The sequence below is a fragment of the Engystomops pustulosus genome, chromosome 4, assembly GCF_040894005.1.
Source record: "Engystomops pustulosus chromosome 4, aEngPut4.maternal, whole genome shotgun sequence".
NCBI classification, from domain to species: domain Eukaryota; kingdom Metazoa; phylum Chordata; class Amphibia; order Anura; family Leptodactylidae; genus Engystomops; species Engystomops pustulosus.
The window spans coordinates 27,427,410-27,443,902 of record NC_092414.1 but is presented as its reverse complement, the minus strand read 5'-3'; positions in this window follow the sequence as shown (position 1 = coordinate 27,443,902).

Below are 16,493 nucleotides of genomic sequence, written 5' to 3'. Positions count from 1 at the left end.
TTCTACAGCTCCGCCAAACTGAACTGTCCAATCAGGAACATTTTCTGTAGTCCCGCCCACCTTCCAGGCTATAAATACCTGCGCCTGCAGGCACTAGAGTCATTCTGCAGGTGGCAGAGCTAGGAGAAGGACATGGAGACTGGAAGACCTGGACCCTAGAGACCCGGAGACCTGAACTCCAGTAGAGCGCAATACCTGTCCAGAAGGCAATGATGACTAAAGCACAGGAAAGAAGCTAAGTACTCAAGCGCTTATTATGGAGGGGTGAGGGATGTTGTCTTCCATTTTAGACCATTCCCTGGTATAAATTGTATGAAAATGTCCAAAGTTTGGTGTACTGCCAAAGCTTACAACTTTTATTAATTTGGCACCTCTCCTGCCACTTTTATCAGTTGTGGTTTAATCTGTGCTTATATACACGATAGCGGTAGTAGTACTGTGATATCCATATAATATATATATACAGGATAGGAGTAGTAGTACTGTGATATTCATATAATATTTATACAGGATAGGAGTAGTAGTACTGTGATATCCATATAATATATATACAGGATAGGAGTAGTAGTACTGTAATATCCATATAATAAATATACAGGATAGCGGTAGTAGTACTGTAATATCCATATAATATATATACAGGATAGCGGTAGTAGTACTGTGATATCCATATAATATATATACAGGATAGCGGTAGTAGTACTGTGATATCCATAATATATATACAGGATAGCGGTAGTAGTACTGTGATATCCATATAATATATATACAGGATAGGAGTAGTAGTACTGTGATATCCATAATATATATACAGGATAGCGGTAGTAGTACTGTGATATCCATATAATATATATACAGGATAGCGGTAGTAGTACTGTAATATCCATATAATATATATACAGGATAGCGGTAGTAGTACTGTGATATCCATAATATATATACAGGATAGCGGTAGTAGTACTGTGATATCCATATAATATATATACAGGATAGCAGTAGTAGTACTGTGATATCCATATAATATATATACAGGATAGGAGTAGTAGTACTGTGATATCCATAATATATATACAGGATAGCGGTAGTAGTACTGTGATATCCATAATATATATATACAGGATAGCGGTAGTAGTACTGTGATATCCATAATATATATACAGGATAGCGGTAGTAGTACTGTGATATCCATATATACACAGGATAGCAGTAGTAGTACTGTTATATCCATAATATATATACAGGATAGGAGTAGTAGTACTGTGATATCCATAATATATATACAGGATAAGAGTAGTAGTACTGTAATATCATAATACTAAAATACTAAAACAAACAATTTCTATTAAAAAAACAATCTAACGTAGGCCCACTAAAACTGCTCAGATTTTGCATGTTGGCCTTGATTGCCATGGTAACTCCGGTCCAGTAAACATGGCCAAGCAACGTCACGGCCGACGCCGCTACTGCCGATTTCCAGTATAAATTGTATAAAAACAGATTAAAACTTTGGCACACAGCTAAAGCTTATGTCTTCTATTAATTTGGCAACTCTTATATGACTTGTTTTAATATTTTTAGTATAATTTGCGCCAGAAAGCGGCATATTTCTATCTTATGTATACACCACCTAGGGGCACCCATAGTTCCTGAATTAGTTTAGGCATAATTCTATCTTGTATAGGGAAAATCTTGTCTCCAATTCCCTGTAGCATGCCTGCAGCTGTCTACAATTTTAGCAAATTGGGATATATGTTGATCATAGGCAAAATTATAACTTTTTAACTTAATTGCAGGAACTTGTGCATTGATGTGTGTTGTACTACGTGTCGAGTGCCGCAAACTCAGTACTTTCACAATAACCAACATGGGCGGTCTATTGTGGATTTTAACCATCTATTAGGCTAACCAATTGTGTTCTGACAATATTAGACCCAAGGGCAAGAGTATTCAATAGAATAGTGTTTAGAGTGTAAAGTAGACAATCCATGATTGTTGAGTGAGGATAGTTGCATATGATATTGTTCTACCACTTTGTCTAATTTTTTAGTAAATTATTTCCACATAAAATAATCTTGGTCCACCACTAGAGTGGGCTCATACGCTACTTGGCCACATCCCAATGCAGGTGGGCCACCTTTAGAACTTGCTGTCAGACTTCTGGGTCAAACTCGCAGAGCATGGTGTCACGCTCCTGGTTCTTTCCCAGACGTTGGTATTACCCCAGAGCTGGCTGACCATCTCTTGGTCCATTGTCACGGTGGACTGTGAGACTTTTGGGCCCCACCTAGATTGGGCTGTGAGACTCCTTGGCTGCCCTCCAGCACAGGTTGACTGACTCCAGCACCATTCTGAGAACATGCTGACTGACCTGACCCAGAATGTGCAGTCAAACTTTTTGTCCAGCCCAAGACCATACTTTCAGTTTCTTGGGCAACCCCCAGAGTAGACTGTAAAACACTTGGGCCACCCCTAAAGGGCTCTTTCACTTGTTTTTAACAGTTTATTTAGCAGATTTCTATGGTATATAATCTTTTCACTTTGTCCATATTTTTAGTAAATTGATTAAAGGTTTTTCTATCTATAATGGTGGAATATTCACCTATTCTGGTGATGGTTAGGACGGCTGTAGGGGTTTATGGAGGAGGCCGTTTTTTAATAGGTGAACTTTAATCAATTTAATTGGTTTTCATAAAAATTGGCAGGATTAAAATCAACCACCTTGTATTTGGTTTTGCCCTGAAATACGTGTTTAGCACTGGTAAAATACTTTGCCCTCCCCAGAGCCAGCTGTCAGACTTCTGGGCCATTCCCATAGTGGGCTGTCAGACTTCTGAGTCAAACCCAAGAGTTGGTTGACAGACTCCTGGATCCCCTCCAAGAGAAGGTTGTCTGACTCCTGGGCCACACCCTCAGAGTGTGCTGTCAGTCTTCTTGGTCTTCCCCAGAATGTGCAGTCATACTTTTGTGCCACTCCCGGAGCTGGCTGTCCATTTCTTGGTCCACCCCCAGGGTGGACTAAAAGAATTTTGTCAGACTGTCAGACTCCTTGTCCGCCCCAGTCTGAATTTTGTCAGACTGTTAGACTCCTTGTCCGCCCTCCAGAGCAGGCTGTCTGACTCCCGGGGCGATCCTGAGATCGAGCTGTCTGACCTCTGTTTCATCCCCAGAATGTGCTGCCAGACTTTATTGGCACCCCTAGAGCAGGCTGTCAGTTTCCTTGTCCACCCTCAGGGTAAACTGTGAGACTTTTGGGCCCAATGGCTGTCAGACTCCTTGGCTGCCCTCCAGAGCAGGCTGTCTGACTCCTGGGTCACCCTGAGATTGTGCTGGCTGAGCACTGTTTCAACCCCAGAATGTGCATTCAGACTTTTGGCCCAATCCCAGAGCAGGCTGTCATTTTCTTGGTCCACCCCTAGAGTGGGCTCCTTGGCCAACTCTCAGTTCAAGCTATCCTTTGCCTGGGCCACCTTAAGATCATGCTGTCAGACCTCTGGTTCAACTCTCAGAGCATGGTGTCACACTCCTGGTTATTCCCTAGAATGTGCATTCAGACATTGGTATCACCCCTAGAGCTAGCTGACCATCTCTTGGTCCACCCCCAGGGTGGACTGTGAGACTTTTGGGCCCCACCTAGACGTGGCAGTAAGACTTCTTCGCCACCCTCCAGCACACACTGTCTGACCTCTGTGTCATTCCCAGAATGTGCAGTCAGACTTTTGGCCCAGCCCCAGAGCATGCTTTCAGTTTCTTGGGCCACCCCCAGAGTGGACTTTAAAACTCTTGGGCCACCCCTAAAGTGGGCTCTTAGACTCATTGGTCACTTCCCAGGGCAGGCTGTCCTCTGCCTGGGCCACCCTCTGATCATGCTTTCAGACTTCTGGGTCATACCCAGAATGTGCTGTCAGACTTTTGGTTCATCCCCTGAGTGGACTGTGAGACTCTTGGGTAAACCCAAGAGTGGGCTGTTAGATTCCTTAGCTTCCCCTAGAGCAGACTGTCAGACTGCTGAGCCACCCCTAGATAGGCCTGTCAAACTCCAAGCCACCCTAGAGCAGGCTGTCAGACTCCTTGGTCACCAACAGTGCTTCATGTATGACTCAGTAGTCACCCCCAAAGGAGGCTGTAAGAGACCTGGTTCACTTACAGAAGAGTCTGGAAGACTTCTAGATCACCACCATTTACAAGTTGCAATACTCCAAAGTCACCCTCGGAGCAAGCTGCCAAACTTCTGGGGCATCCCTAGCTCATGGCAATGGAACTCCGTGGCCACCCATAATGAAGAAATAACAAGTAAAGCAAAGACTGAGTATGTTATCTGTAATAATTTTTACAATGTAAGTTAGATAGTTTTTAACAGTTTATTTAGCAGATTTCTATGGTATATAATCTTTTCACTTTGTCCATATTTTTAGTAAATTGATTAAAGGTTTTTCTATCTATAATGGTGGAATATTCACCTATTCTGGTGATGGTTAGGACGGCTGTAGGGGTTTATGGAGGAGGCCGTTTTTTAATAGGTGAACTTTAATCAATTTAATTGGTTTTCATAAAAATTGGCAGGATTAAAATCAACCACCTTGTATTTGGTTTGGCCCTGAAATACGTGTTTAGCACTGGTAAAATACTTTGCCCTCCCCAGAGCCAGCTGTCAGACTTCTGGGCCATTCCCATACTGGGCTGTCAGACTTCTGAGTCAAACCCAAGAGTTGGTTGACAGACTCCTGGATCCCCTCCAAGAGAAGGTTGTCTGACTCCTGGGCCACACCCTCAGAGTGTGCTGTCAGTCTTCTTGGTCTTCCCCAGAATGTGCAGTCATACTTTTGTGCCACTCCCGGAGCTGGCTGTCCATTTCTTGGTCCACCCCCAGGGTGGACTAAAAGAATTTTGTCAGACTGTCAGACTCCTTGTCCGCCCCAGTCTGAATTTTGTCAGACTGTTAGACTCCTTGTCCGCCCTCCAGAGCAGGCTGTCTGACTCCCGGGGCGATCCTGAGATCGAGCTGTCTGACCTCTGTTTCATCCCCAGAATGTGCTGCCAGACTTTATTGGCACCCCTAGAGCAGGCTGTCAGTTTCCTTGTCCACCCTCAGGGTAAACTGTGAGACTTTTGGGCCCAATGGCTGTCAGACTCCTTGGCTGCCCTCCAGAGCAGGCTGTCTGACTCCTGGGTCACCCTGAGATTGTGCTGGCTGAGCACTGTTTCAACCCCAGAATGTGCATTCAGACTTTTGGCCCAATCCCAGAGCAGGCTGTCATTTTCTTGGTCCACCCCTAGAGTGGGCTCCTTGGCCAACTCTCAGTTCAAGCTATCCTTTGCCTGGGCCACCTTAAGATCATGCTGTCAGACCTCTGGTTCAACTCTCAGAGCATGGTGTCACACTCCTGGTTATTCCCTAGAATGTGCATTCAGACATTGGTATCACCCCTAGAGCTAGCTGACCATCTCTTGGTCCACCCCCAGGGTGGACTGTGAGACTTTTGGGCCCCACCTAGACGTGGCAGTAAGACTTCTTCGCCACCCTCCAGCACACACTGTCTGACCTCTGTGTCATTCCCAGAATGTGCAGTCAGACTTTTGGCCCAGCCCCAGAGCATGCTTTCAGTTTCTTGGGCCACCCCCAGAGTGGACTTTAAAACTCTTGGGCCACCCCTAAAGTGGGCTCTTAGACTCATTGGTCACTTCCCAGGGCAGGCTGTCCTCTGCCTGGGCCACCCTCTGATCATGCTTTCAGACTTCTGGGTCATACCCAGAATGTGCTGTCAGACTTTTGGTTCATCCCCTGAGTGGACTGTGAGACTCTTGGGTAAACCCAAGAGTGGGCTGTTAGATTCCTTAGCTTCCCCTAGAGCAGACTGTCAGACTGCTGAGCCACCCCTAGATAGGCCTGTCAAACTCCAAGCCACCCCTAGAGCAGGCTGTCAGACTCCTTGGTCACCAACAGTGCTTCATGTATGACTCAGTAGTCACCCCCAAAGGAGGCTGTAAGAGACCTGGTTCACTTACAGAAGAGTCTGGAAGACTTCTAGATCACCACCATTTACAAGTTGCAATACTCCAAAGTCACCCTCGGAGCAAGCTGCCAAACTTCTGGGGCATCCCTAGCTCATGGCAATGGAACTCTGTGGCCACCCATAATGAAGAAATAACAAGTAAAGCAAAGACTGAGTATGTTATCTGTAATAATTTTTACAATGTAAGTTAGATAGTTTTTAACAGTTTATTTAGCAGATTTCTATGGTATATAATCTTTTCACTTTGTCCATATTTTTAGTAAATTGATTAAAGGTTTTTCTATCTATAATGGTGGAATATTCACCTATTCTGGTGATGGTTAGGACGGCTGTAGGGGTTTATGGAGGAGGCCGTTTTTTAATAGGTGAACTTTAATCAATTTAATTGGTTTTCATAAAAATTGGCAGGATTAAAATCAACCACCTTGTATTTGGTTTGGCCCTGAAATACGTGTTTAGCACTGGTAAAATACTTTGCCCTCCCCAGAGCCAGCTGTCAGACTTCTGGGCCATTCCCATAGTGGGCTGTGAGACTTCTGAGTCAAACCCAAGAGTTGGTTGACAGACTCCTGGATCCCCTCCAAGAGAAGGTTGTCTGACTCCTGGGCCACACCCTCAGAGTGTGCTGTCAGTCTTCTTGGTCTTCCCCAGAATGTGCAGTCATACTTTTGTGCCACTCCCGGAGCTGGCCGTCCATTTCTTGGTCCACCCCCAGGGTGGACTAAAAGAATTTTGTCAGACTGTCAGACTCCTTGTCCGCCCCAGTCTGAATTTTGTCAGACTGTTAGACTCCTTGTCCACCCTCCAGAGCAGGCTGTCTGACTCCCGGGGCGATCCTGAGATCGAGCTGTCTGACCTCTGTTTCATCCCCAGAATGTGCTGCCAGACTTTATTGGCACCCCTAGAGCAGGCTGTCAGTTTCCTTGTCCACCCTCAGGGTAAACTGTGAGACTTTTGGGCCCAATGGCTGTCAGACTCCTTGGCTGCCCTCCAGAGCAGGCTGTCTGACTCCTGGGTCACCCTGAGATTGTGCTGGCTGAGCACTGTTTCAACCCCAGAATGCGCATTCAGACTTTTGGCCCAATCCCAGAGCAGGCTGTCATTTTCTTGGTCCACCCCTAGAGTGGGCTCCTTGGCCAACTCTCAGTTCAAGCTATCCTTTGCCTGGGCCACCTTAAGATCATGCTGTCAGACCTCTGGTTCAACTCTCAGAGCATGGTGTCACACTCCTGGTTATTCCCTAGAATGTGCATTCAGACATTGGTATCACCCCTAGAGCTAGCTGACCATCTCTTGGTCCACCCCCAGGGTGGACTGTGAGACTTTTGGGCCCCACCTAGACGTGGCAGTAAGACTTCTTCGCCACCCTCCAGCACACACTGTCTGACCTCAGTGTCATTCCCAGAATGTGCAGTCAGACTTTTGGCCCAGCCCCAGAGCATGCTTTCAGTTTCTTGGGCCACCCCCAGAGTGGACTTTAAAACTCTTGGGCCACCCCTAAAGTGGGCTCTTAGACTCATTGGTCACTTCCCAGGGCAGGCTGTCCTCTGCCTGGGCCACCCTCTGATCATGCTTTCAGACTTCTGGGTCATACCCAGAATGTGCTGTCAGACTTTTGGTTCATCCCCTGAGTGGACTGTGAGACTCTTGGGTAAACCCAAGAGTGGGCTGTTAGATTCCTTAGCTTCCCCTAGAGCAGACTGTCAGACTGCTGAGCCACCCCTAGATAGGCCTGTCAAACTCCAAGCCACCCCTAGAGCAGGCTGTCAGACTCCTTGGTCACCAACAGTGCTTCATGTATGACTCAGTAGTCACCCCCAAAGGAGGCTGTAAGAGACCTGGTTCACTTACAGAAGAGTCTGGAAGACTTCTAGATCACCACCATTTACAAGTTGCAATACTCCAAAGTCACCCTCGGAGCAAGCTGCCAAACTTCTGGGGCATCCCTAGCTCATGGCAATGGAACTCCGTGGCCACCCATAATGAAGAAATAACAAGTAAAGCAAAGACTGAGTATGTTATCTGTAATAATTTTTACAATGTAAGTTAGATAGTTTTTAACAGTTTATTTAGCAGATTTCTATGGTATATAATCTTTTCACTTTGTCCATATTTTTAGTAAATTGATTAAAGGTTTTTCTATCTATAATGGTGGAATATTCACCTATTCTGGTGATGGTTAGGACGGCTGTAGGGGTTTATGGAGGAGGCCGTTTTTTAATAGGTGAACTTTAATCAATTTAATTGGTTTTCATAAAAATTGGCAGGATTAAAATCAACCACCTTGTATTTGGTTTGGCCCTGAAATACGTGTTTAGCACTGGTAAAATACTTTGCCCTCCCCAGAGCCAGCTGTCAGACTTCTGGGCCATTCCCATAGTGGGCTGTGAGACTTCTGAGTCAAACCCAAGAGTTGGTTGACAGACTCCTGGATCCCCTCCAAGAGAAGGTTGTCTGACTCCTGGGCCACACCCTCAGAGTGTGCTGTCAGTCTTCTTGGTCTTCCCCAGAATGTGCAGTCATACTTTTGTGCCACTCCCGGAGCTGGCCGTCCATTTCTTGGTCCACCCCCAGGGTGGACTAAAAGAATTTTGTCAGACTGTCAGACTCCTTGTCCGCCCCAGTCTGAATTTTGTCAGACTGTTAGACTCCTTGTCCGCCCTCCAGAGCAGGCTGTCTGACTCCCGGGGCGATCCTGAGATCGAGCTGTCTGACCTCTGTTTCATCCCCAGAATGTGCTGCCAGACTTTATTGGCACCCCTAGAGCAGGCTGTCAGTTTCCTTGTCCACCCTCAGGGTAAACTGTGAGACTTTTGGGCCCAATGGCTGTCAGACTCCTTGGCTGCCCTCCAGAGCAGGCTGTCTGACTCCTGGGTCACCCTGAGATTGTGCTGGCTGAGCACTGTTTCAACCCCAGAATGTGCATTCAGACTTTTGGCCCAATCCCAGAGCAGGCTGTCATTTTCTTGGTCCACCCCTAGAGTGGGCTCCTTGGCCAACTCTCAGTTCAAGCTATCCTTTGCCTGGGCCACCTTAAGATCATGCTGTCAGACCTCTGGTTCAACTCTCAGAGCATGGTGTCACACTCCTGGTTATTCCCTAGAATGTGCATTCAGACATTGGTATCACCCCTAGAGCTAGCTGACCATCTCTTGGTCCACCCCCAGGGTGGACTGTGAGACTTTTGGGCCCCACCTAGACGTGGCAGTAAGACTTCTTCGCCACCCTCCAGCACACACTGTCTGACCTCTGTGTCATTCCCAGAATGTGCAGTCAGACTTTTGGCCCAGCCCCAGAGCATGCTTTCAGTTTCTTGGGCCACCCCCAGAGTGGACTTTAAAACTCTTGGGCCACCCCTAAAGTGGGCTCTTAGACTCATTGGTCACTTCCCAGGGCAGGCTGTCCTCTGCCTGGGCCACCCTCTGATCATGCTTTCAGACTTCTGGGTCATACCCAGAATGTGCTGTCAGACTTTTGGTTCATCCCCTGAGTGGACTGTGAGACTCTTGGGTAAACCCAAGAGTGGGCTGTTAGATTCCTTAGCTTCCCCTAGAGCAGACTGTCAGACTGCTGAGCCACCCCTAGATAGGCCTGTCAAACTCCAAGCCACCCCTAGAGCAGGCTGTCAGACTCCTTGGTCACCAACAGTGCTTCATGTATGACTCAGTAGTCACCCCCAAAGGAGGCTGTAAGAGACCTGGTTCACTTACAGAAGAGTCTGGAAGACTTCTAGATCACCACCATTTACAAGTTGCAATACTCCAAAGTCACCCTCGGAGCAAGCTGCCAAACTTCTGGGGCATCCCTAGCTCATGGCAATGGAACTCCGTGGCCACCCATAATGAAGAAATAACAAGTAAAGCAAAGACTGAGTATGTTATCTGTAATAATTTTTACAATGTAAGTTAGATAGTTTTTAACAGTTTATTTAGCAGATTTCTATGGTATATAATCTTTTCACTTTGTCCATATTTTTAGTAAATTGATTAAAGGTTTTTCTATCTATAATGGTGGAATATTCACCTATTCTGGTGATGGTTAGGACGGCTGTAGGGGTTTATGGAGGAGGCCGTTTTTTAATAGGTGAACTTTAATCAATTTAATTGGTTTTCATAAAAATTGGCAGGATTAAAATCAACCACTTTGTATTTGGTTTGGCCCTGAAATACGTGTTTAGCACTGGTAAAATACTTTGCCCTCCCCAGAGCCAGCTGTCAGACTTCTGGGCCATTCCCATAGTGGGCTGTCAGACTTCTGAGTCAAACCCAAGAGTTGGTTGACAGACTCCTGGATCCCCTCCAAGAGAAGGTTGTCTGACTCCTGGGCCACACCCTCAGAGTGTGCTGTCAGTCTTCTTGGTCTTCCCCAGAATGTGCAGTCATACTTTTGTGCCACTCCCGGAGCTGGCTGTCCATTTCTTGGTCCACCCCCAGGGTGGACTAAAAGAATTTTGTCAGACTGTCAGACTCCTTGTCCGCCCCAGTCTGAATTTTGTCAGACTGTTAGACTCCTTGTCCGCCCTCCAGAGCAGGCTGTCTGACTCCCGGGGCGATCCTGAGATCGAGCTGTCTGACCTCTGTTTCATCCCCAGAATGTGCTGCCAGACTTTATTGGCACCCCTAGAGCAGGCTGTCAGTTTCCTTGTCCACCCTCAGGGTAAACTGTGAGACTTTTGGGCCCAATGGCTGTCAGACTCCTTGGCTGCCCTCCAGAGCAGGCTGTCTGACTCCTGGGTCACCCTGAGATTGTGCTGGCTGAGCACTGTTTCAACCCCAGAATGTGCATTCAGACTTTTGGCCCAATCCCAGAGCAGGCTGTCATTTTCTTGGTCCACCCCTAGAGTGGGCTCCTTGGCCAACTCTCAGTTCAAGCTATCCTTTGCCTGGGCCACCTTAAGATCATGCTGTCAGACCTCTGGTTCAACTCTCAGAGCATGGTGTCACACTCCTGGTTATTCCCTAGAATGTGCATTCAGACATTGGTATCACCCCTAGAGCTAGCTGACCATCTCTTGGTCCACCCCCAGGGTGGACTGTGAGACTTTTGGGCCCCACCTAGACGTGGCAGTAAGACTTCTTCGCCACCCTCCAGCACACACTGTCTGACCTCTGTGTCATTCCCAGAATGTGCAGTCAGACTTTTGGCCCAGCCCCAGAGCATGCTTTCAGTTTCTTGGGCCACCCCCAGAGTGGAGTTTAAAACTCTTGGGCCACCCCTAAAGTGGGCTCTTAGACTCATTGGTCACTTCCCAGGGCAGGCTGTCCTCTGCCTGGGCCACCCTCTGATCATGCTTTCAGACTTCTGGGTCATACCCAGAATGTGCTGTCAGACTTTTGGTTCATCCCCTGAGTGGACTGTGAGACTCTTGGGTAAACCCAAGAGTGGGCTGTTAGATTCCTTAGCTTCCCCTAGAGCAGACTGTCAGACTGCTGAGCCACCCCTAGATAGGCCTGTCAAACTCCAAGCCACCCCTAGAGCAGGCTGTCAGACTCCTTGGTCACCAACAGTGCTTCATGTATGACTCAGTAGTCACCCCCAAAGGAGGCTGTAAGAGACCTGGTTCACTTACAGAAGAGTCTGGAAGACTTCTAGATCACCACCATTTACAAGTTGCAATACTCCAAAGTCACCCTCGGAGCAAGCTGCCAAACTTCTGGGGCATCCCTAGCTCATGGCAATGGAACTCCGTGGCCACCCATAATGAAGAAATAACAAGTAAAGCAAAGACTGAGTATGTTATCTGTAATAATTTTTACAATGTAAGTTAGATAGTTTTTAACAGTTTATTTAGCAGATTTCTATGGTATATAATCTTTTCACTTTGTCCATATTTTTAGTAAATTGATTAAAGGTTTTTCTATCTATAATGGTGGAATATTCACCTATTCTGGTGATGGTTAGGACGGCTGTAGGGGTTTATGGAGGAGGCCGTTTTTTAATAGGTGAACTTTAATCAATTTAATTGGTTTTCATAAAAATTGGCAGGATTAAAATCAACCACCTTGTATTTGGTTTGGCCCTGAAATACGTGTTTAGCACTGGTAAAATACTTTGCCCTCCCCAGAGCCAGCTGTCAGACTTCTGGGCCATTCCCATAGTGGGCTGTCAGACTTCTGAGTCAAACCCAAGAGTTGGTTGACAGACTCCTGGATCCCCTCCAAGAGAAGGTTGTCTGACTCCTGGGCCACACCCTCAGAGTGTGCTGTCAGTCTTCTTGGTCTTCCCCAGAATGTGCAGTCATACTTTTGTGCCACTCCCGGAGCTGGCTGTCCATTTCTTGGTCCACCCCCAGGGTGGACTAAAAGAATTTTGTCAGACTGTCAGACTCCTTGTCCGCCCCAGTCTGAATTTTGTCAGACTGTTAGACTCCTTGTCCGCCCTCCAGAGCAGGCTGTCTGACTCCCGGGGCGATCCTGAGATCGAGCTGTCTGACCTCTGTTTCATCCCCAGAATGTGCTGCCAGACTTTATTGGCACCCCTAGAGCAGGCTGTCAGTTTCCTTGTCCACCCTCAGGGTAAACTGTGAGACTTTTGGGCCCAATGGCTGTCAGACTCCTTGGCTGCCCTCCAGAGCAGGCTGTCTGACTCCTGGGTCACCCTGAGATTGTGCTGGCTGAGCACTGTTTCAACCCCAGAATGTGCATTCAGACTTTTGGCCCAATCCCAGAGCAGGCTGTCATTTTCTTGGTCCACCCCTAGAGTGGGCTCCTTGGCCAACTCTCAGTTCAAGCTATCCTTTGCCTGGGCCACCTTAAGATCATGCTGTCAGACCTCTGGTTCAACTCTCAGAGCATGGTGTCACACTCCTGGTTATTCCCTAGAATGTGCATTCAGACATTGGTATCACCCCTAGAGCTAGCTGACCATCTCTTGGTCCACCCCCAGGGTGGACTGTGAGACTTTTGGGCCCCACCTAGACGTGGCAGTAAGACTTCTTCGCCACCCTCCAGCACACACTGTCTGACCTCTGTGTCATTCCCAGAATGTGCAGTCAGACTTTTGGCCCAGCCCCAGAGCATGCTTTCAGTTTCTTGGGCCACCCCCAGAGTGGACTTTAAAACTCTTGGGCCACCCCTAAAGTGGGCTCTTAGACTCATTGGTCACTTCCCAGGGCAGGCTGTCCTCTGCCTGGGCCACCCTCTGATCATGCTTTCAGACTTCTGGGTCATACCCAGAATGTGCTGTCAGACTTTTGGTTCATCCCCTGAGTGGACTGTGAGACTCTTGGGTAAACCCAAGAGTGGGCTGTTAGATTCCTTAGCTTCCCCTAGAGCAGACTGTCAGACTGCTGAGCCACCCCTAGATAGGCCTGTCAAACTCCAAGCCACCCCTAGAGCAGGCTGTCAGACTCCTTGGTCACCAACACTGCTTCATGTATGACTCAGTAGTCACCCCCAAAGGAGGCTGTAAGAGACCTGGTTCACTTACAGAAGAGTCTGGAAGACTTCTAGATCACCACCATTTACAAGTTGCAATACTCCAAAGTCACCCTCGGAGCAAGCTGCCAAACTTCTGGGGCATCCCTAGCTCATGGCAATGGAACTCCGTGGCCACCCATAATGAAGAAATAACAAGTAAAGCAAAGACTGAGTATGTTATCTGTAATAATTTTTACAATGTAAGTTAGATAGTTTTTAACAGTTTATTTAGCAGATTTCTATGGTATATAATCTTTTCACTTTGTCCATATTTTTAGTAAATTGATTAAAGGTTTTTCTATCTATAATGGTGGAATATTCACCTATTCTGGTGATGGTTAGGACGGCTGTAGGGGTTTATGGAGGAGGCCGTTTTTTAATAGGTGAACTTTAATCAATTTAATTGGTTTTCATAAAAATTGGCAGGATTAAAATCAACCACCTTGTATTTGGTTTGGCCCTGAAATACGTGTTTAGCACTGGTAAAATACTTTGCCCTCCCCAGAGCCAGCTGTCAGACTTCTGGGCCATTCCCATAGTGGGCTGTCAGACTTCTGAGTCAAACCCAAGAGTTGGTTGACAGACTCCTGGATCCCCTCCAAGAGAAGGTTGTCTGACTCCTGGGCCACACCCTCAGAGTGTGCTGTCAGTCTTCTTGGTCTTCCCCAGAATGTGCAGTCATACTTTTGTGCCACTCCCGGAGCTGGCTGTCCATTTCTTGGTCCACCCCCAGGGTGGACTAAAAGAATTTTGTCAGACTGTCAGACTCCTTGTCCGCCCCAGTCTGAATTTTGTCAGACTGTTAGACTCCTTGTCCGCCCTCCAGAGCAGGCTGTCTGACTCCCGGGGCGATCCTGAGATCGAGCTGTCTGACCTCTGTTTCATTCCCAGAATGTGCTGCCAGACTTTATTGGCACCCCTAGAGCAGGCTGTCAGTTTCCTTGTCCACCCTCAGGGTAAACTGTGAGACTTTTGGGCCCAATGGCTGTCAGACTCCTTGGCTGCCCTCCAGAGCAGGCTGTCTGACTCCTGGGTCACCCTGAGATTGTGCTGGCTGAGCACTGTTTCAACCCCAGAATGTGCATTCAGACTTTTGGCCCAATCCCAGAGCAGGCTGTCATTTTCTTGGTCCACCCCTAGAGTGGGCTCCTTGGCCAACTCTCAGTTCAAGCTATCCTTTGCCTGGGCCACCTTAAGATCATGCTGTCAGACCTCTGGTTCAACTCTCAGAGCATGGTGTCACACTCCTGGTTATTCCCTAGAATGTGCATTCAGACATTGGTATCACCCCTAGAGCTAGCTGACCATCTCTTGGTCCACCCCCAGGGTGGACTGTGAGACTTTTGGGCCCCACCTAGACGTGGCAGTAAGACTTCTTCGCCACCCTCCAGCACACACTGTCTGACCTCTGTGTCATTCCCAGAATGTGCAGTCAGACTTTTGGCCCAGCCCCAGAGCATGCTTTCAGTTTCTTGGGCCACCCCCAGAGTGGACTTTAAAACTCTTGGGCCACCCCTAAAGTGGGCTCTTAGACTCATTGGTCACTTCCCAGGGCAGGCTGTCCTCTGCCTGGGCCACCCTCTGATCATGCTTTCAGACTTCTGGGTCATACCCAGAATGTGCTGTCAGACTTTTGGTTCATCCCCTGAGTGGACTGTGAGACTCTTGGGTAAACCCAAGAGTGGGCTGTTAGATTCCTTAGCTTCCCCTAGAGCAGACTGTCAGACTGCTGAGCCACCCCTAGATAGGCCTGTCAAACTCCAAGCCACCCCTAGAGCAGGCTGTCAGACTCCTTGGTCACCAACACTGCTTCATGTATGACTCAGTAGTCACCCCCAAAGGAGGCTGTAAGAGACCTGGTTCACTTACAGAAGAGTCTGGAAGACTTCTAGATCACCACCATTTACAAGTTGCAATACTCCAAAGTCACCCTCGGAGCAAGCTGCCAAACTTCTGGGGCATCCCTAGCTCATGGCAATGGAACTCCGTGGCCACCCATAATGAAGAAATAACAAGTAAAGCAAAGACTGAGTATGTTATCTGTAATAATTTTTACAATGTAAGTTAGTTTTTAACAGTTTATTTAGCAGATTTCTATGGTATATAATCTTTTCACTTTGTCCATATTTTTAGTAAATTGATTAAAGGTTTTTCTATCTATAATGGTGGAATATTCACCTATTCTGGTGATGGTTAGGACGGCTGTAGGGGTTTATGGAGGAGGCCGTTTTTTAATAGGTGAACTTTAATCAATTTAATTGGTTTTCATAAAAATTGGCAGGATTAAAATCAACCACCTTGTATTTGGTTTGGCCCTGAAATACGTGTTTAGCACTGGTAAAATACTTTGCCCTCCCCAGAGCCAGCTGTCAGACTTCTGGGCCATTCCCATAGTGGGCTGTCAGACTTCTGAGTCAAACCCAAGAGTTGGTTGACAGACTCCTGGATCCCCTCCAAGAGAAGGTTGTCTGACTCCTGGGCCACACCCTCAGAGTGTGCTGTCAGTCTTCTTGGTCTTCCCCAGAATGTGCAGTCATACTTTTGTGCCACTCCCGGAGCTGGCTGTCCATTTCTTGGTCCACCCCCAGGGTGGACTAAAAGAATTTTGTCAGACTGTCAGACTCCTTGTCCGCCCTCCAGAGCAGGCTGTCTGACTCCCGGGGCGATCCTGAGATCGAGCTGTCTGACCTCTGTTTCATCCCCAGAATGTGCTGCCAGACTTTATTGGCACCCCTAGAGCAGGCTGTCAGTTTCCTTGTCCACCCTCAGGGTAAACTGTGAGACTTTTGGGCCCAATGGCTGTCAGACTCCTTGGCTGCCCTCCAGAGCAGGCTGTCTGACTCCTGGGTCACCCTGAGATTGTGCTGGCTGAGCACTGTTTCAACCCCAGAATGTGCATTCAGACTTTTGGCCCAATCCCAGAGCAGGCTGTCATTTTCTTGGTCCACCCCTAGAGTGGGCTCCTTGGCCAACTCTCAGTTCAAGCTATCCTTTGCCTGGGCCACCTTAAGATCATGCTGTCAGACCTCTGGTTCAACTCTCAGAGCATGGTGTCACACTCCTG